Below are 21697 nucleotides of genomic sequence, written 5' to 3'. Positions count from 1 at the left end.
ATTTGCGCCACTGGTTATAGAGTTACACCAAAAACCAAAATCAGTTTTGTTAAAAACCGATTTTACATTATAATATAATATACCGTTTATCCTTAATATTTTATATTTTATTTATCCCCACACTTTTGAAGACTTCAATGGAATGTATAATTTTCTATTTTTACCTCTCGTCGAATGCACCAAATAGATTACTTTCCCACCAAAAAGGAACCGAAATTTAAAATCGAAACATTATTTCGTGAACATATCGTGTACACATACACAAAAAATTTAAAATAAAAAAATACACCCACATCAGAATATAAGACATTAAAATATCACAGCAAATAAGTACAATATAATTGTATATAGAATATAGATGTATAACTACTAACATGTTTTGTCTATAGCTCCAGCTAATAATGGTACCTATACAACGAAAACAATTTAATCGAAGATCCACTCTTTCCGTCACCAAGCTGCAGTTGTTTTTTTTAATTATGGCCAAAAAGATATTTTAATAGCTATTAATTTATAATTACGTTTTAAATTGTTTCCGCTTACACCCACGATGCAAAAGGCCCTGGCTCTTGACGACATAATACATTTGCAAATCTCGGATGTCCAATACTCCCCAATAACATTGTCATTCGTGTGTAAGATATATTTTCATCATGGTCGGCCTGGATTTTTTCGAGTTTTGAACAAAAAAAATGTAATTATTAGTTAATAAATTTCATCATAAAATGTTTATAATAATATAAAAGAATATCTATAATAATTCAATTTAGTATCAAAACCTACCAAGACAAAATACACAAAACGAGGTAGGTTATATCATAATATGTATCATTTTTTAAAATATAAAACAAAACTCTCATATAATATCATCTTTAAAATTAAGAAAAAAAAATGATGGAATAGGACTGTTAGTTGTTACGCTCAACTCTTCAATAGTGCAGTAGATAAGATTTAACAAAAATATATAAATCGTCGTTCTTCAAACAAACTAAATTAATATTTTATAACACCCGTTAATCGTTATCTAGAAAGATAATATGAAGGTCGGTATTAACTTATTTGAAAATGTTTTTTTAAGATCCATTATTAGGAATTCCTAACCCACTCCCCTGCAAAATTGGAATATTAAACTTTTTTTCCATTACCCGTTTGTTACCTCTTTGTAATGGTTTTTAAAGATATTTGGTTTTTTAAAAAATTAATTTTTGTAAAAAATAAATAAATTGTCCTTCACATTTTACAACTTTCACGGAACTTATACTCCTATATCGCCTAACCTAATTGCGTATTTCTTTTTTATTATGTATGTATCATAATATTATATAATATATGTGTGCTGTATACCTATATTTAATATCGATATATATTAATATTTTTATTTGTTTTTTTTCATAAATGACTATATTATTTTCATTATCTGTAACAAAGATACTATCTATCTTATATATAAGTATCTATGCGAGTGTGACTAAAATAATACTAAATAGTCATTCATTCATTTTGAGTAATACTTCTGAGTTTTTTGAAAAATCTTAATGCAAGAACGCCAAATTCAATGTCATTTTTCATTTCGCCACCAAAAAAATATTGTCAGTATTAAATTATTCAATTTGAACATAAGTTTTACTAGATCAGAGAAATATTTTCTTTAAATGGCAGTAGAGTAATTCATTTTATAAAATTAATCACTGTAGTCAATTCAAGACTGCCTTATTTTGATTTATAGCGTTCTTGTTCTAAATAAAAGCTGGTGTTCGTTTGAGTGGAAAACTTAATGCTTATTAGTGCTACAACTTTATGTTGGTGTGGTGTATGGCTCTTTACATTTTGGGGTATTGCAACCGTAATATAAAAAAACATTAGTGATGCATTTTCAAATAGAAATATTTTACTTAGACGTCATAAAATATGGCAGTCTTGCATTCACATAAAAAAGATAATAGACCAAATGAGATAACTGAAAATGATAATGATGGTACAGAAGAAGATAAAAATACGCAGTGGGTGCAAAAAATTATGGAACACGTCTTGTCGTCTCATATTATATTATGGCCCGTGGGTTTTTGGACTTAGTTGCAAAAAAATTCCGTTACCTATAAGTTTTATAGTAATAGGTAGTTTTATTGTTTTATATAGGCACATAAAAAAACCTTATTTATAACTTAACTTAGTTATTGAAATTAATTATTATATTTTAAAATTAACTTCGCTTAGTTTAACCGAATAGTAAAATGTTAATTTTTAAGTAAAAACTAAAAACATTTATACCTGCCTATAAGTATTTTAATAATCACGCCACCATATGAGTCAACAAACGTAACCCATATATTATTATATTACGAACCTAAAAATGTGTATAATTGTCAATATTACAACCTCTATTTAGGTATTTTTTGTGTATCATAATAATAGCCAGGTTATTAGTTGCATTACCATGTTATCAGTATAATGGATAAATTATAAATATAGCTAAATATTGTTTAATTAGGTGGGTAAGTGTTATGTAATACAATTTAACACTGAGTATGATTTGTATGTCTGATAATAATGTCATCGGCGCGCGGCGTCTCAATACAATATTTGACTGTTGGTCTGTTCACAGCCGCTCGAACTTCGTTTTACTTCGTTTAAGTTCATTGGTGCCATAGAATATTATGCTAATTTAGACACCGTAGAATTGCAGTTGTGGAGTCGTACTGACGTGTCGTGTGTTCTGTTACTGCCGAGGTTACTGCGGAGTGCGGACTTCATCGACATTCGAATATTCAAGGTGATACACCCGTTAATAATTAGTGGTAAAACTCATCGGTATTACAATCGATAATATCTTCAAACCGAATCCGCCAGATAGTGAACAGTGAACATTGTTACTCACACACAAGTGAAAAATTATTACAGTCTAGGTACCAGTATTCTGGTATTGCAATTGTGCAGTTCAATTATTTTCTTCTTTTTCAAGAGGTGTTTTGAAAGTTCAGCTTTTTATTTTGGAGCAAATAACCGATGATCTGGTGAGTACCTACTTGTTATTTATTTTAATGGTTAAAATTGTAGTTATAAGCATGTGATAATTAGTAGTCAATTTGTACTATATTTTAATAATAATAAAAACATTTGCTACTCTCCTACAAGCATCATAGCTTGAGCAGGGAAGTTTAAATTGAGTTGAGATACATCTAAATAGATTTATATTCAATTATAAACGAAAATGGGTAAATTCGACATTATTGAAGATTGACTTCAGTAAATTTACAGTATTGAACTTATTGAAGTTAATTTTTAGAATTCTACATAGTTTAACTGCAACAGACAACTACCAAAAGATGGTAGGAACACTCATATTTATATTTTCTTTGTAACGTAAACTATATAGTTCTGAGTGACATGATTAGTATTATTATTTGATTTATAAAATTAATTAGAACATTTTTACCATATTTTTACCTAAAATATAAATTTTGAGGTAACTACTCAGTAAATTAAACAAAGTCATAAACAAAATTACTACATAATTTTAGGTATTTTAAAAATAAATTTAATTACACATTTTAGAGCATTTTTGAATGAATTAACACTAGAATTATATGCTCGTCCCCAAAAATCAATACCATAATAAAAAACAGATTAACCTAAAGATAAATATAACATTAGTTTTATATTAACATTAAATATATTACTTGCATCATGAAAAGTATAAAAATATGTACGACGTACGTATTTGTTAAATTATCAGCATGGTAATTCCATTTTAAATTACTGTCTAAGGTGAGGCCTGGGTATTTAATGCAATGATAATTTTCTAAAATGACACAATTATTTGGACAACTACGGACATACGTATATTTTTAAATCAATAGAATTCTTTAACTCTATTCCATACTATTTATTTAAAAAGAAAAAGAAAATAGTCTTATAATATTATTATCTTACAAAATACTAGATTAAATCTATATAATACAACTAAACGTTATAAAAAAATTTAAATAACAATTCATTTTTAATTTTTTCTTTATAAATCCAGAATATTACAATTTTAGTAGTTAAGTTAAAACTGAATTAAACAACTAACTGATTATTAAGGTGAGTGACTATCAAAAAGCTTCAGTGTTGATTCTACAATACTGTCGTCATTAGGTAGAGATGATGGTGATTCATGGTGGTTCAACACTTATATTAGTGTTCTTAAACCTGAAATTTAAAGGAAATGTTAAAATCCAAAACTATTAACTACGAGCAGGTCACGCCCGTATATGTTGTTTTTGTCTTATAGTTCTATGTAATTTCTGTAAGCGAGTCTTGTATCATGGTTGCTTCATGGTCAATATTTAATGGAGAATTCATATCACTGAACAGACAAGATAAAATATAAAAATCCAGCAGTATTTTGATTGTTTAAATAATAGTAAAAAGATGTTAAATAGTCTTTACGTAATAATTAATAAGTATTTTTAGTATTTTACCTGTAACCTTTTGATATTTCATTAAATGGTTGTACAGATGTTTTTAGTCTTGGACTTGAAAAACAAACATTGGAATAAACATATTGTAAATTTTATTGTTATATCATGTCAATGCTTAAAATAATGTGTTTTTTACAACGGTTGATGTGGGGAGCATGGATTGAAAATGTACTTAAATTATTTTTGTTATTTTATCCAGCCTCATATTTTCAGACATTTGTCTGAGGTATTTGAAAATATTTGTTCAACTTCAACTTCTAAACTTTTCTACTAGAAAAAATGCTCTGATTTTAAACTTTAATAGAGTTTTTTGGAAGCAAATTGGATCTAGTTGTACCCTTTGGAAGGTTAAAGTTGATAATCCTCAGTAATTTTTAGAACAATCGAGAAAAAAAAATAATTATCTCAATGAATTATTCATTCAGTCAAACCTAACTATATTTCTTTTCTCGTCAGTTAACTATTGATGAAACATAAAAAAAAAAAATACCTCAAATAATAAAAGGAGGGCAACATCCGCAGGCAAAACTTAAACCTCTTCTATTTCAATATGTTCAAGTGACTACATTATCAAATCTTTCAGAGTAACAACAGTTTTCTGTGAGAAAGGCATGTTCCGAACATCAAATCTTACAGATTTCATTACGGCAACCTTAACTTTTCTATTATTTCTATTATTTCTGTAGTAATAAAAATATGAATTGTATTTAATATAAATTATAAACAAAAAAGTTTCATGTAATGAACATACCAAATGGCTGAACTTTGACAGGTATTTCAGATTTCCTCTGCGCAACATAAATAACTGGTCATTGGTCACGCAATGCTATATGGTGGGCTGCTATTTTATTCTAACTGAGTACTTATAAACTATATAATAGCATATCTATATCATAATTAATTATCAGTTGACTGAAATAAACTCCATTTGTCAAACCTAAGTGATGATATATATATATATTCCATTGGTTATTTAGGTGCACTTAAATATTCTAAACCTAAGTGGAGTGTATCATGTGTTATAATACTACATTTTGAATTTCTAAAAATGATGTACATTTTACAAACTTTTTTGTAATTTTTTTCTCATCTATAAACCATTGTTGAAACCTAACAAAAATACACAGTTATGAAATCAATATATACAAGTTTTAATCAAAACGCCTATTTAAAAGTTTTGGTGCACTCCTACCGGAAAAAAAAATCCGCAAGTAATAAAAGGCGGGCAAGTGAGTACCACTATTTATAACTAAATATAATCGATTAAAAGATGATAGTTAAGGTGAATAATGTAATTGAGTATCTTAAAACTTCTATGATAATTCAATTTTGGGGTACAGTAAAAATTGTTTATAATGACTTTCAAGGGACCAAGAGAAATAGGTCATAATAACTGTTAGTTATATCTACCGATACATTTTAACATGTAAAACTTAGGTATGGATTTTTGGGTCCTTTACTTTAAGTTCATTAAATGTTATATGTCACTACAAAATATGTCAATATATACAATTTATAATATCTTTCCTATCTTATATAATTAAACATGTACCTATTTTTATTTTTATTATTGTACATATAAATAAAATAAAAAATAGTCTAATTTTTTTGCAAAAATGATGGAAGACTTTTTATTGTCAGTTAATACATACTAAAATTGGATTGTAATAAAGTGATTTTAAAAACAATACTAAAATATAGTAAATGGGAACTTATATAATATCCGGTTATTTTTGTTCGACAGAAGAAGAATAAATAATCAGCTTGCACTTAAATATATATATGATATAATATGCTCCTATTCACTCAAGTATCCATATTACGTCTAAAAAACTATGTATATTAATCATTATCGATACAATTATTTCATAGGATATACTTAATACTATATTATAACCAAATCATACTACCATAGGTAAATCCTTATGAATTATTTGGCATTTATGTATATTTCACTTAAAATATTAAATTATATTATTTAAAAATAAAGTTTAAAATTCAAATAGAATTTTGTAAATTTTATAAAAATAGACATACATCACCGACATATTATTAGAATGAAGTATATTAGACGTCTCATAGATATTTCAGTGTTTGCTGGGTACCAATAAAAAACATAAGAGTCGGAATCACTAAAACACTCAGTTCTATTGGGTAATGTTTGGACCACATATTGTTAACATACACTTGTATTCTAATGTCTGGACCTGCAATTCAAAGGAAATGTTAAAATATATAAACTATGAAATGGCCCCCTGTAGTTGTCTCCGTCTTACATATGAATCATATAGGAAATTTTACGTTTGAAATTATCTATTTTACTCTGTTATTTTTAAAATTAGATTAAAATTGAACTGAATTTCAATTTAAAGGTAAGATATGTGCATTTTAAATGATCCTAACTGGCTTCAAAATTAAAATATTAACAAGCACAAAGATGCACTAGATAATAAATCTACTTTTAAATTGTATTAATACTTCAATTCACTATAATTTTAAAATGGATTATTTAGAACGTTCATCTAGCTTCGTTGTACGTTTGTAGATCGGACCCAACTAATGGGATGGCATTCTCTTAACAAAATTATAATAAATAATTCTAAGATAGATGATGATAAACTTTACCTATGGAATGATGAGTATGGTCCACTCCGTCCAGGTCATTGTCTCGTTTTCATAGTCAAAATTAAAAATTCACAGTAGTTTTCAAAAGCGTCGGTAAATAATATTTTGATTGGTCAAATACAAGGTTCCTTATAAGTTGTTATTAATACTTAAAAAACTGAGCTTGATTCAACAATAATCTTTTATGATGGTCTGAAGGTATAATGTTGACATAATATGCAAACATCACAAAAATTTGTAAATTATTTTGAGTTAGAAATTCAAGGTTTTCTGTGTTTATCAAACGGTCACCTAAATTTTTATGAGCTTTTGAAGTTGAATTTTTACAACATTTGAACATGTCACTACTAAGACACCAGTTTATTCCCAAACTGTGAAATTTAAACGTTTTGAATATAATTAAGGTTTATCTTTTTTTCAATCGTAGAAAATAAGCATTTTCATAAGTACAGTTCACTGGATGATGGTAAATAAACTGCTGAACTTTGAAGTTTAATTCAGTGCGCTGCATGTCTGTATTGTATATAATATTTTGTTCTACATGTTGGGTGTTAAGTCATTTAAACAATTGTTTAAAATATAAAATAATATCTACCTATTCTTTATTTTCTAATAATATAACTTCAACAATAAGTTAATATCAAACATTTTAGATTCTATGTGAATGTATTGATTTTGCAATGTGTTTTTTAAATTGTTTAACCCTTTTATGTATTAATCTACGATTTATTCAAACTATAACTAAAATTCATGATATTGCTCTGAACTTTTGTCATAAAAGTAATTCAAATATTTGTACTCATAACCATAAATAATTTGAAGTATTAAATTAATAATTTTAAACTTTAACTAAAAATAAATCAATAATTACTTTTATAACTTAAAAATAAAATTAATAACTCTAGCCATTAAATATTTATATGTATATTTTTGTATTGATTTCTTTTGAAATTAAGTTGTCATAATTATTATTGATTTCACGAAAATGTATGCATGTTTAGATGTCTGTAATTTGCCTTTAACATAATTATGATTAGAAATTGAATATAAATATTTAATAATGACATAGGTTCATGACTAAAATGCATTTTTAGGAACACAAACATCAAACAATAAATGACTTTTGTGTAAGTAGAAACTAACTAGTTTCGGAATTTTCTCTTCAAGAATTTTTTCAACATTATTGCAATAGGTTTGATTTAATTCTCACCATTAGTTATAGTGTAGTTTAAGAATTTATTAAAAAAAAACTGCTTGTTTTTAACCAAAATCTATTTAACTTTTTTATTGTCATTATAATTGTACTCCATATCTTAATCTTTTAAATAATTTTTAGAAATAAAAATTGTGAACTGATTTCTAATATTATGATAAATAATACAGTCTCCTAATTAATACTACTTAAAAGTTATTAATTCTTATAAATAAAAAAAACCATCAGAGAAGAATACATTTGGAATTGTGAAACTGGAGCTTATAAACATAACATTGATTGTAAATAAGTTGTATACATCTTAAGCATTGTGTTGTGTATCTCCACTGTTAGTTGTAGGATTATCTTTTTTCATTGCGGCCAACATTGATTCAATGTCGAAGACACCCTGAGTTTCTTGATCAGCTTTTTCATGCTCAGGCACAGCTGTGTCTTCTTTATCTTCTCCTCCTACTTCATCGGCTTCTTCTCGTGAAGACTCAGTTTTTTTTACAGATTTTGCATCTTTTGCAGTTATATTTTCTTGAGAGTTTTCAGTTTCTTCTCCATCACCTGCATTTTCCGTTTTTCTTTCTTCTTTCATATATTCATATCCGTCAGTTTCTTTTGGCTAAAAATAAAATAAAATAAATAAGACATGAAGATTTATTAAAATAATTATTTTGTCATTTACTCCATTTGAGGTTGATGGAATCAGCTCATTATGTTCTTCCCTAATATGATTAAGGCAATAAGGTCGAGTATCAAAGGTTTTGGAGCATACTTGACACCTATAAAGTTGATTTTTCTCTTGTGGTTCCTAGATTAAAGTAATGATTACATTAATTAAAATTAAAGGATCAAATCAAAATTTTGTCTCATATTATTAATTGCAATTATAATAATAGTTAAAGAGTTGCATGTATTATTTAATGACATTTTTTTAGAAAAGTCAATTAATTAAAACAGAAGTATATACTATAATCTATATTTATAATCTTATTCGTCATAATAATATATTTATACAGAAAATGTATCATTGTTACTATTCTTACAGTAACATGATCACTGATGCAAGGTACAATTTAAGTTGAGTCGGAAACGGGGCATTAACATTTATTATTATTGAAAGTTGTGAAGTGTAGTAGTATTATTACTTTTAGTCATAATACTTCAGTTACTTTTATGAGTTTGCAATTCGATGAATTCAATAAAAAGTTGGACGTGAATCACCTAAGGACCAAAATCGTCCATTTAAAAAATGAAAATACAAGGTTTTCAAATGAAATACTTGAAATAAATCAAAAACTTGAAAAAATTGAACAAACAAATATGGGTATTGAAATTACTGGCGTACCGAAAACGGACAACTAAAACTGTATTACTACAGTTAAAAAAATTGCTGAAAAACTAAATATTTCTATAAATGTTTCAGAAGTTTCAAGAATAAATCTTACTGATAATAAACAGCCACTAATAATCGAAACCACTGAAATGAGAAAAAATTTAATAAGTGCCACTAAATCACAGAAATTGAATGCTAAAATGTTATTGAGTATTTGGAAATTAAAAATTAAGATTTATATAAATGAACATTTGACTAAAGAGAAAATAATACTTTACTCCAAAACAATGGCTGCCGGGAAAGAACACAACTACAAATTCATATGGATCTCAAATGCGGATATCTTAATAAGAAAAAATGAAAACTCTAAAATAACTAGGATAAGATCCACCAATGACATTGAACGCATGTAAATCGCCTCCCTGTAAGTCTCTGATATATATTATATATTTAACTATGTTGTGTCCAGAAAAATTTCCCCGATACAACCATACTTTATACGAACAAAATTTCCTAAATTATTTTTCAAACTTATCAACGACACCATATAGCAAATAATCTTCATTTATTATTTAAGGTGCTATAAATTATTTATTCATGCTATAAACCTTTTAATTCTTATTATTTTGTAATCCTCATTAATTTTTCCATTGTTAGAACCAAATTAGGTCAGTGGTATATCACACTTATTACTTTGTACATTTCTATTAATTTTAATTCTTTATCTTGTAAATATATGTTAAATTTGTTAATGGGAATCCTTATCTGTTGCACTATGTCCTTAAAAATAGTAAATACTACTATGGCCAATCTTAGATATTCCCAATTTAGTACTTTGTTATATTATATCCTTACCTAAATGACTGCTTTAATGTGTGGTGAAAATTTAATATTACCAAGTGTAAATGAAATAAAAACAAATGAATGCGATATCGACAATCTAAATTCAATTATATATAGCGATAATGTATGTAACATAATAGCGATTAACATTTGTAGAGTTCAAAAGCATTTTTATGAATTTTGTATATTATTAGAAAACTCACCTATAAAATATGATATAATAATATTAGTTGAAGCATGGCTAGGTAGGGACAGTGTTAATGCTGACATCTGTCAATTACCAAACTACTCTATATTAAATAAAAACCAAAACGACGGTGTTATGGTATATATAAATAACTCATTAGCTTTAACCTCCATCTTAGAATAATAAACCCAATCACATACAGCTCTAGAAATTCAAATTAAAAAATGGAATACTAGATTTTTAATCTATTCAATTTACAGATCCCCTAACAATGATGTAAAATTGTTCTTAGATGAATTACAAAACATCATGTTAGAAAAAGCCAAAAAGATAAATGCTAACTTTAAAATATTAATTGGAGACATTAACTTAAATATACTACGTGCATCATTAATTACAAATAAATACCTCAATCTTTTAGCTGAATTTGGTTATTTTAAAATGATTGATACTATCACTAGACATGCTTTCAACTCTTGCCTTGATCATATTTTTATAAAAAGTTAGATAATTAAATATTTGAAACCAAAAGTCTATCCAACCACAATATATGATCACTATCCAATTCTTCTTAATATTGGAAATTTAATAAGTAATAGAAAAAATAAACCAGATACTCTCACAATCAACGCAATAAATTATTCAATATTATCATACTTAATATCAAATCAAAAATGGTGTACTATCTTCGAACATTCTGATGTAAATAACGCTACTAAATGTTTCATTAATATATTAAGCAACTTAGTAAAATTAGCATCTGTTAGAATAAATATTTCTTCAAAATTAAAGAAAATCAAATCATGGCCGACCACTGAATTAATAAAAGCAATTAGGGATAGAGATCAACTTCACCTCAAAGTAAAAAAACATAATAAAAATGACGAAAAAAAAAAATATATAAAAATTTCCGAAAAAAAGTCACACAATTGATAAACGTATATTATAAATCGGTATTAGAAAAAGCAAACAGAAACCCCAATATGTCTTGGAAATTAATTAATAATTTTATCGGTAGAAGTAAAAATCAAAATTATATCACAAATAATATACTACATAATGGTACTGAATTAAATGTAAAGGAAAATGGAAAAATTGTCTCAAATAAATTTAATGACTTCTTTATTAATGTAGCATCAGATCTTCTCACTAGACTAAAAAATCAACAAAATGTAATTCAAAATGTTACCACTGTTATAGATAATAACACCGCTAATAAACATATTCTTGATCAATTTATCCTTACCGATGAAAGTTAATAATAAATCAAATCTCAAAACTAAAAAATGGTTTTTCGACCGGTTTTACAGTCAATTTATTAAAAGAGAATAAACTTGCACTAGCCTCCCCCTAAAGCATATTTACAATCTTAGTCTTTCAAAGGCAACAGTACCAAATTTATTCTAATTGTCCATAGTTACACCAATTTTCAAAAAAAGGCAAAACAAATTTAATCAATAACTATTGACCGATCTCAATGATTTCAAATATTGCAAAAATATTTGAAAAAATTACTAAAGATAGACTTGTTATATTTCTAGAAACAAACAACACTATACATCAATCACAATATGGTTTCCAAAAAGGTAAAGGCACAGATCAAGCCATCACTAAAGTGACTGAATTTATTTATAAATCCTTATATGAAATTACTTTCAAAAATGTGCTACGGTCTATTTAGATCTTGATAAGCAATTAATACTATTGATCATAGCATTCTATTAGGTACATAAGATAGAAAAATTAGGATTACGAAATAAAGCTTTACAGCTACTTTGTTCATACTTAAGTGATAGAAAGCAAAGTGTCAAAATAAATGATTTTATCCGTTCACCAAATATTGTAAAATGTGGTGTACCGCAAGGAACAGTCATCTCCTCCATATTTTTCAACATACAGCTAAATGATATTCGCACACTCCACTTAAAAAGTCAACTAATTTGTTATGCAAATGATACTGTTATGCTATGTACAGGTGACTCAGGGGATGAGATATTTAATATAATAAAATCAGACTTAAAATTGATAAAAAAATGGTTAACTGAAAATAATCTATTTCTAAATTTAGAAAAAAAACATGTGTTGTCCCTCAAGCCTTAGTAGAAAATGTATTAGCTACTAAAACAAAAATAAAAATTCATAATGACCCTTGCACACAATTAGACAATAATTATTTAGGTATCGAAATAAATAGCAATATGAAATGGAAAAACCAAATTGAACAATTAAAAAAAAAACTTCAAAAAATTATGTATATATAAAGAAATTTAAATAAAGTTCTAGATTTACCAAAAATACGTCAGGTTTATTTAGCGTTGGTTTAATTGATTATTTAATATGGTATAATAGGCTGGTTTGGCGCTTTTGAAAATACTATAAGTCACCTACAAATCTGTCAAAATTACTAGATTATTGCTCAATAAAGACCTATGTACCCTACAAAAAGCTTATGTACTGAACTAAATGTACTTCCTATTAAAAATATATATTTAAAAATAACTGTTACATTCATAAAAAGTCATAATTTTTTGCAACCAATAACGCACGGAGCCAACACTAGATGCTCAAAAAACCATTTTTACATAAAAAAAAAACTAAAAAACCACAACAAGCAGACATTTTGAAACAATCGGTACCAAACTATACAATAAAATACAATTTTATATAACAAACCTCCTAATAAATTTATTTAAAAGGAGCATTCTACAGTGGCTATTGGATTATCCTTACGAAATAAGTTTATAATAATATTTCTGTACTTATTATCAATTGATTAACTATTATAAGCTACCTAACTCAAATTGTATACACCTTAATTTTTCATACGCTCATTTCTTTTTGTAAATTTCTTTTTAATTATATACTTGTAATTCATATGTAACTATATTTCTGAACTCCTGGCCCCCACACGAGTCATCTAGGTGGGGCCCAGTATTCATATGTATACGAAATAAAATAAAATAAATAAATCATGGAAAGCGTTTACAACTAAATTAAAATATGGTTTGTAAAAATATTTATTAATCCCATATTAAAAATGTATGTTGGGAGTAAAAACGCGTATGTTATTTTTACTCTTACCGGAGTTAATGTTTTAGCAGCTGCTAGATTCGGAGATGGTTTTAAGGGCACTTTTTTGTTCTGATGACTGCGCATATGGAACCTAAAATAAAAAGTATAAAAAATAACTTTAAAACAATATTAAATAATGTACATACCGAACATGTGATAGTTCTTTCGATCGGAATGCACAAAAGCCGCACTTGTACATTCTAATTTTGTCAGTGAATTGTTGTTGTTGTTGTTGTTGTTGCTGCTGTTGCTGTTGTTGTTGTTGTTGCTGTTGTTGTTGTTGCTGTTGCTGCTGCTGTTGTTGTTGTTGCTGTTGTTGTTGGTGCTGTTTCTGCTGAGTTTCCAACAATTTTATTGGAGTTTTTATCGGAGTAGCAACGGCAGAAGTAGTTGCAGTAGAAGAAACTCCTAGTGTCCAATCATTAGGTACTTTATGCTGACGTCTATGTAGTTGTTCCTCTGTCAATACGTTTCCATTGATAATCTAAATAAAGGGTAAAGATATTTTTTTTATAACAACTTAATATCATGTAGCTTGTCTCTAAGTATTTTCTATCCTTACCTTAATATCCTTAACAGCTTGATCAGGAGGCAATATTCCATATTTTTTTTGTATTTTTGACACCATAGATTCTTTTATAAGGAGCCCATCAATTTCAAGTTTGTCCAAATGATTCAAAAGTGAGGTACATTTCTGGCACATGTGATCAGCGGGTGTTACAATAGCCACAAATTCTTCTCCAATCAGCCCAGCAAGTTTTTGACCGTACGGTGTATTACTATAGGGTGTAAAGCTTGAACTCACCTGTGTAGTATTGCCGTACAATTTTGAAGTACAAGTATAACAGTAAGGCATTGTATCTAGAAAAAAAACCGTGCCATTTTTTATGTTAGTTAGGTATATCTGATAACTAATTTAACTATAACAAATAAAAAAAACGAACAAACAAATAATTACTTCTGATAAATATCCGGTGAAAAATATAAGTTGGCTGACAATTTGAGGTGAACAAAATAACGATGTGTTCGCGAAACAATTCCGTCGCAGTCGGGAACAAAAAAAAAGCACTCGGTGTCGAGTCTCTCAGCGAACGAGCGTATCGCCGGACGGCGGCTTTTATGAAAAAAACGAGTGAACGGCAGTGATACCACGGACACCAACGCCAAAAGTTAAATTGTAAACGAGTATCGACAACACGGAGAAAACGATCTTCGACTGAACGCAGTCACCGCATCCCAGACGCCAACGTTAAAAAACAGATACCAAACAAAAAACCAGAGAAAGAAAAACGCCCAGCGAGTTTGTTGTTTGTAGGGGTTGATCGGTCGCGACTGAACGAATGAAAATGGCCGACCGACGATCTCAACGTATCCGGTCTTGAATGAAACTGTTCTTTGTCGTAGTCACGAATTAGTATCACTGACTGAAATTTAGTTTTTGATAACATAAACACAGCCCGCTGGAGATGCTTATAATATTATTATTTTCAAAGGTACCGTTGAATAATACGACACTTGTTATAATATTATCACTTCTACAGTCCTACCATAGAACATATATATAGAAGCGACACTTGCCCCTCTATTTTTGTTTTTTTTTTTATTTTTGGACTGGTTGATGTTATAAGCATAGATAATAAAGAGATGGTTAGGCTATTGGAGTTTATCATGCATTCCTTTAGTACTATCAATTTTGAAGTTATATGGGGTAAATATCAATCGCGCGCAAACCTGCAGTATTTTAATTAACTTGAAAACTGTAAGGTAATTAATAATTATATTATACTGGGTTTAATTATTATGATTTTATTCTATTTTATAATATTTATGTACATCGACGAATTTGTTTGAAATTTGAACATAACCTTAAATAGTACCCTATGTAAGAGCGAGAACATTCTTAAAGATGTTTTTTCTTTCCCACAAAAAAAAAACACAACCCCGTACAGTGTTAATATAGCCATGGCCTATCCATGTATCCATTATCTATGGTTGTAAAACACACTGTAAAGAACTCTTTTATCATCGAAACAGACCGTTCGAGAACAGCCCGCCAATTTTGTAAAAAAGGTCACTGCATTTTAGGTACCGTAGAATAAATAATAACATTATAATAACTGTGTAAATTATGTTATAATACTACCATACATAAATAAACATGTTTATTAAAAACCATAGAAAAATGAAGAAAGGCTTTGTTCTTACACAAAACCAGATATCAACAAAAATCCAGAACTTGAAATCGATTTTTAAATCTTAAAAAATCCATACCAATATTCAGGAAAAAATTGTTTGTTATATGTTAAGCGCTGCAAAAATCTGTGTACTTTTTTCACGCACATCAAACCATATCAATACAGTTTCATATTTATTTTCGTCTTTTACGACTCCAGATTATAATTTTTACCAGTATATTTTTGAATTAGGTAGCCACTATATTTACTAATCAATTTCCTTTTTTAGCACCATTACCAAAAACTCAAAACTTTCATGTTTAATGTTTACTTTGAACATCACTGTGAACAATTCTTTCATGAATATTTGTTAAATTTATTTATAAGATTTGGGATCTACACACTGTAACCAGAACCAACTGAAATTTGAACATTTCTCTTACAAACAATAGAAACTCGTTAATTGAATGTAACTTGTAAATATTGTTGTGTATATATTTTGCTTATATCAAACATTTAAATAATAAGTATGCATTAAAAAATTAATATCTGAAAAAAACTTCTTATGCAATTATTAACCACAATTATTTAATAAATATCTTTAAAAATAAATTATCCGCGACCCGTCGATCCACTATCCCATATTCATAGTGTATGACATTTAAAATAACGAAAAAATTGGCATAATATTGTATGGCGAATTTTTGAATGACGAAAAACGCCAACGTCCCCCCCAACGGCTAACGATCGAACTCAGGGTCGGAACTCGGAGCTCACGAATACCAACGACAAGGTGCGCGCTGTATGAATATCGAACGAACAAATTCGGTACAGCGCGATCGTCAATAAAGGAAATATTTATATTGTTCTTAGAGATAACATAAATGTTTTGAAAGTAGTTTAAATCACGTTTAAAATATGCCATAATAATATGCTAAAGCCAATAAGCGACTTGAAGTTGCCCGTAACGTCGAATTATTTCAAAAGGCGAGGTATACCGACGTCTGCGCTAATTTGCTCTTGAATTGAGGTACACAAAACCGACATACATTTTGTATACACCTCTCATACAGTTAGTACAAGTATAAATGTTAATACATAAATATGGAAATATTATTTTGAGATTTTGGGTTCACAAAAAAACAATTAATATTCAATATTTCAGTTTAAATTAAGTTTATCCGAAATTCGATTAAATGTTTTGAAAATATATATTTAGTACTCTAAAAGATTCAAGTACCCACGAATAATATTTTTTAATTACATCGAAATAACTAGAATCGTTATCCTGGTTTCGATGCGTAATTTCGTCCAAATTTGAACTTAAAATAACTAATAATAATAATAGTATATATTACGCAAATAAAAAAAAACGGTACAAAAGTATAGGTATATATAAGATAAATTACAAAGATTTGCAACTCCCTATAAGCATAGCATGTGATGGGGAGTTTTAATTGAGTTCAATTATTGACAATTTACATACATATTTCTAAAACAAAATTTTCATAATTACATCATATGTTATTTATAAATAATCGTAAATCTATTTGTGAAAGATCAACATTTTTTAAGTATAATGTCAATTCTTATACATTTTTAAAATTACATATATTTATTTTAAGTATTCTACATAATCTAATTGCAATTGAAATAGCACTTTTAATGCCAAACTGTTTATGGTATAGAGGAACATATAGATTAATATTAGTCTTATAACGCGTATTATAAATATGATCAATATGAACAGTATTATTCTTAAAACTATGATATGTGAGTAATAAGTTCTATAAACATCTAATATTAAGTAGATTAAAAACATTGTATACAAATTCATTATTAGTAAGCCTTGGTAAATTGAATATAAATTGAATTACATTATTTAAAGTAATACTTAAAGAATGAATATGAGACTCATACGCTTGTCCCCAAAAAACAATACCATAACATAAAATAGATTGTACTAAAGCTAAATAAATTATACGTTTCATATCAGTATTAAATATATGTCTCAAATCATGAAATACATAAAAAAAATTTTCGAATAGTATTTGTAAGAATATTAATATGGTGATTCCATTTAAATTTACAATCCAAGGTGAGGCCTTAGTACTTAAAATAATTAGAATTCTTTAGAATAACACAATTATCACAAATACCAGATTGTCATTTAAATGAATGTATGCATATATTTAGTTCTGGACTATTTACTACTGAGTTAATATTAAAGTGAATATATTTTGATTTATTAAGATTTAATTCTAATAAGTTATTATCAAACCAATCTTTAATATCTTTAATAACATTGTTTGCTTTTATATTTAAAGACTCTATACTACCACTATGAACTAATATAGCTGTATCGTCTGCATAGCAAATTATTTCAGCATCAACATTGATATTTAAAAGACCATTTATATATATTATAAATTATAGAGGGCCAAAAACAGTGCCTTGAGGAACACCATGTGTTACCTCAAGTGATGTACTTACTGAATTTCTTTAATTTAACTATTTGAGTTTTTTTAGATAGGTAGGATTTTAATAAATCATACATTTTACCTCTTAAACCACAATAATAAAGTTTTTTTAAAAGTAACTTATGATTAACACTATCAAACGCTTTTTTGACATCTAGAAACAATCCTAGAACCTTAGAGTCATTGTCTAATTTGTCATGTATAAATTGATTTAAAAGAAATAAAGCATCATTAGTTGATTTACCATTTAAAAATCCAAATTGATTTTTTGAGAAGAAATTATTTTTGTTTAAAAACTGTAGAATTCTATATTTTATACATTTTTTGAATATCTTAGATATGGTTAAGGATAGTGCTATTGGACTATAATTAGAGATATTTTTAGAATCACCTGCTTTATATAAAGGAAGAATAACACATTTTTTGAAATTATTAGGAAATGTACCTAGAGAAATTGCAAGATTGAAAAGATAGGATAATGGGTATGATATAGATTGAGCAACTTGTAGTAAAATATAATTAGATAAACCTGATTCATAAAAGGAAGTATGATCCTTTATTGATTTCAATAGATTTTCAATTTCAATATTATTTATTGGATTAATATAAATTGAATCTGATGTATTACATTTGTTGTTCAGATATTCAAAAGACTTAAAGTTAAAACCAGATGATTTAAAATTATTCTCTATGGTAGGCCCGACATTAGAAAAATATTTATTAAATATATTACAAATTTCAATATTGTCAGTAATAATCTCTTATTTGATTGATTGTAAAAATATTAGTTCTTTTCCCAGAAACGTCTTATTATATTCCATAATTTGTTAGAGTCATTACCTGCATTAGTTATATTACTCTGATAATGTAATAATTTAGCTTTTTTTATTAATCGAGTTAATAAATTTTCATATTTAATATATATTAATTTAAAATTTTTATCAAAAGGTCTTTTTTTTAAGTATAAGCTAATTGATTTCTTTTTCTAAAAGAGACAATTAAGCCATTAGTAATCCAATCTTTAAGCTTTTTATTTTAATTTTTGTAGTTGTTTATAATATATTTACTAGAAGATAGTTTAATAAATTCACTAATTTTGAGATTAAACTTATCAAATGATTCATCAATGCTAGTGCTATTAAGATAAGTATCCCATTTTTCTGTTTTTATAAGCATATTTAAATGAATAAAATCAGTTTTATACTTAGTCTTAAGTAAATAATCAATACAATCCTTAATACTAGAATTATTTTTTATGAAAAGCGCTGTAGCATAATGATCAGTAATGTTACACTTTATTATATATGAACTGATGTCACTAATTTCTACATTTTTTTGTAAGAATATGATCAATGCATGAGTTAGAATTATTGACACTCCGAGTGAAATTATTAATACATGGAACGAATCCACTAAAAAATAAATATTTTGATATTCAGTAGCTAAAACAGAAATATTGCTAATGTCTATATTTATATCACCACATATTATAAATTTATTTAAGTTATTATTAGTATTATTAATAAGATATGACTCCAAATCACTTATAAAAAGATCTAGATTATCATTAGGAGATCTATAAATACCAAGAATATTATATGTACTATTATTAATTTTAAATTTTAATTCTAAAGAGTTACAGTTACTGATTATGTTGTCTCTTATATTTATTAAATTAACTTGCTCTTTAATCAATATAGTTACGCCATCACTTTTATTAAATTTACCTAATGAGTTCAGTGACTGATAACCGTTTAAAATAAATTTAAAATCATAGGTAAGCCACGTTGCACTCAATACAATCACATCGAAATCACAATTGTTTGATTCCAGAAATAATGCTCATTCATCAAAATGTAATCTAATACTTCTAATATTTAATGCTAATAATGAAAAAGAGTTTTCATATTCAAAATTTTGAGTAATATTATTTTCTAAGACTATGGAGCTAATATTATTTATCGAATTAATTTCATTTATTGTATCTACATTCATAGTACAATTTTAAAAACAAAAGAAATACATTAATATTACCTAAGTACTTACAGTTTATTAATATCTAATTCAGATTTAATTTTTACTATTTTTGAACCATCATCTTTTCTGACTAATACTTCAGCATTATTGATCCAAACATATTTATATTGTTTTTCCTTGCAAATAGTTCTAGTTTTCGCAAATAACAATCTTTTGAATTTGGTAAGTCTCTCGTTATAAAATATTTTAACATCCGGTGACCAGACATTAGCAACCATATTTGCATTCAACTTTATCTTTTTTATTTTGCGTATAAGATCATTTTTCGTTTCCAAAGAGTTAATCTCAGCTATTAAAATTCCTGAATTATTTTCTTTTGTGACAATTCTGTATGCTGAGTTAATAATAACATAACAATCCACTTTTTTGGCAATAGATTGAATTATATCTGAGCAATTTTCATTTAAAGTTTTTGGTATGCCTTTAATTTCGATACAATTACGAAGATTATATTGTTCCAATTCATCACATTTAATCTTTAATGAATCAAATTCACTTTTAAGTTTCATGTTTTCTAATGTAATTTTAGAATTTTCAGCCTTTAAGGTTTTTATTTCATTTAATACTGAATCAATTTTTGAATTAAAAGAATCAATCTGATCACTCATAAATGTCATGGAAGTCATAATCTCCTCTAGTTTATTATCCTTACTAGGAGATAAATCCATCTTCCAGTTCGGCCGCAGCGCTCAACATGAACGCACGTATCTCGCACTGTGTTTGTTCCGTTATCTCTGTTCTATGCTCGTTAATTGATTTTATTCAATTGCCAATTATCGGTAGTTATCATAGACCTACAAATGAGCCAGATGGCTCGTTTGGCCAAGGTCGGCGACAATTACGTATTCGTGAAAGTTCCAGACCCGAACATGAGTCCCGGTTCGCCACCTAATCCTACTAACTCAAATCAGTCAAAGCGCAATCTGTCAAATTCGTCTTTATCACCTACCCATGGCGATAAAAAATCAAAAATTTTCATCACACCAAACAGATACGCCGTTCTCGCCTCCAACGAAATCGAAACTTCTACACCATCTATTACATCCAGATCTAATCATGGCAACGCTCACATTATCGACCAGGGTGAGGATTCTCCAGCACCGCCAATCTATATCAAAGATATTTCAAATTATTCATCATTCAAAAACCTCTTAACGAATCTTATCGGTCCGAATGGTTTCACGTGCAAATCTTCAACATTATATCTTATTGTTCAGCCTTCGAGTTTGTCAAATTTTAACTTAATTGTGAAACATCTAAATGACACCGACGCCAAATTCCA

General features: G+C 27.4%; 1 pseudogene; it reads right to left on the bottom strand.

Annotated features, from left to right (window-relative positions):
• Window positions 1–8552: 8552 nt before the first annotated feature.
• LOC111042233 lies at window positions 8553–14592 on the bottom strand (annotated as a pseudogene).
• Between the last annotated feature and the right edge of the window lie 7105 nt (window positions 14593–21697).

Source organism: Myzus persicae, unplaced genomic scaffold, assembly GCF_001856785.1.
Source record: "Myzus persicae strain clone G006 unplaced genomic scaffold, MPER_G0061.0, whole genome shotgun sequence".
Classification (NCBI taxonomy): domain Eukaryota; kingdom Metazoa; phylum Arthropoda; class Insecta; order Hemiptera; family Aphididae; genus Myzus; species Myzus persicae.
This window is presented reverse-complemented; position numbering and strand designations above follow the sequence as displayed.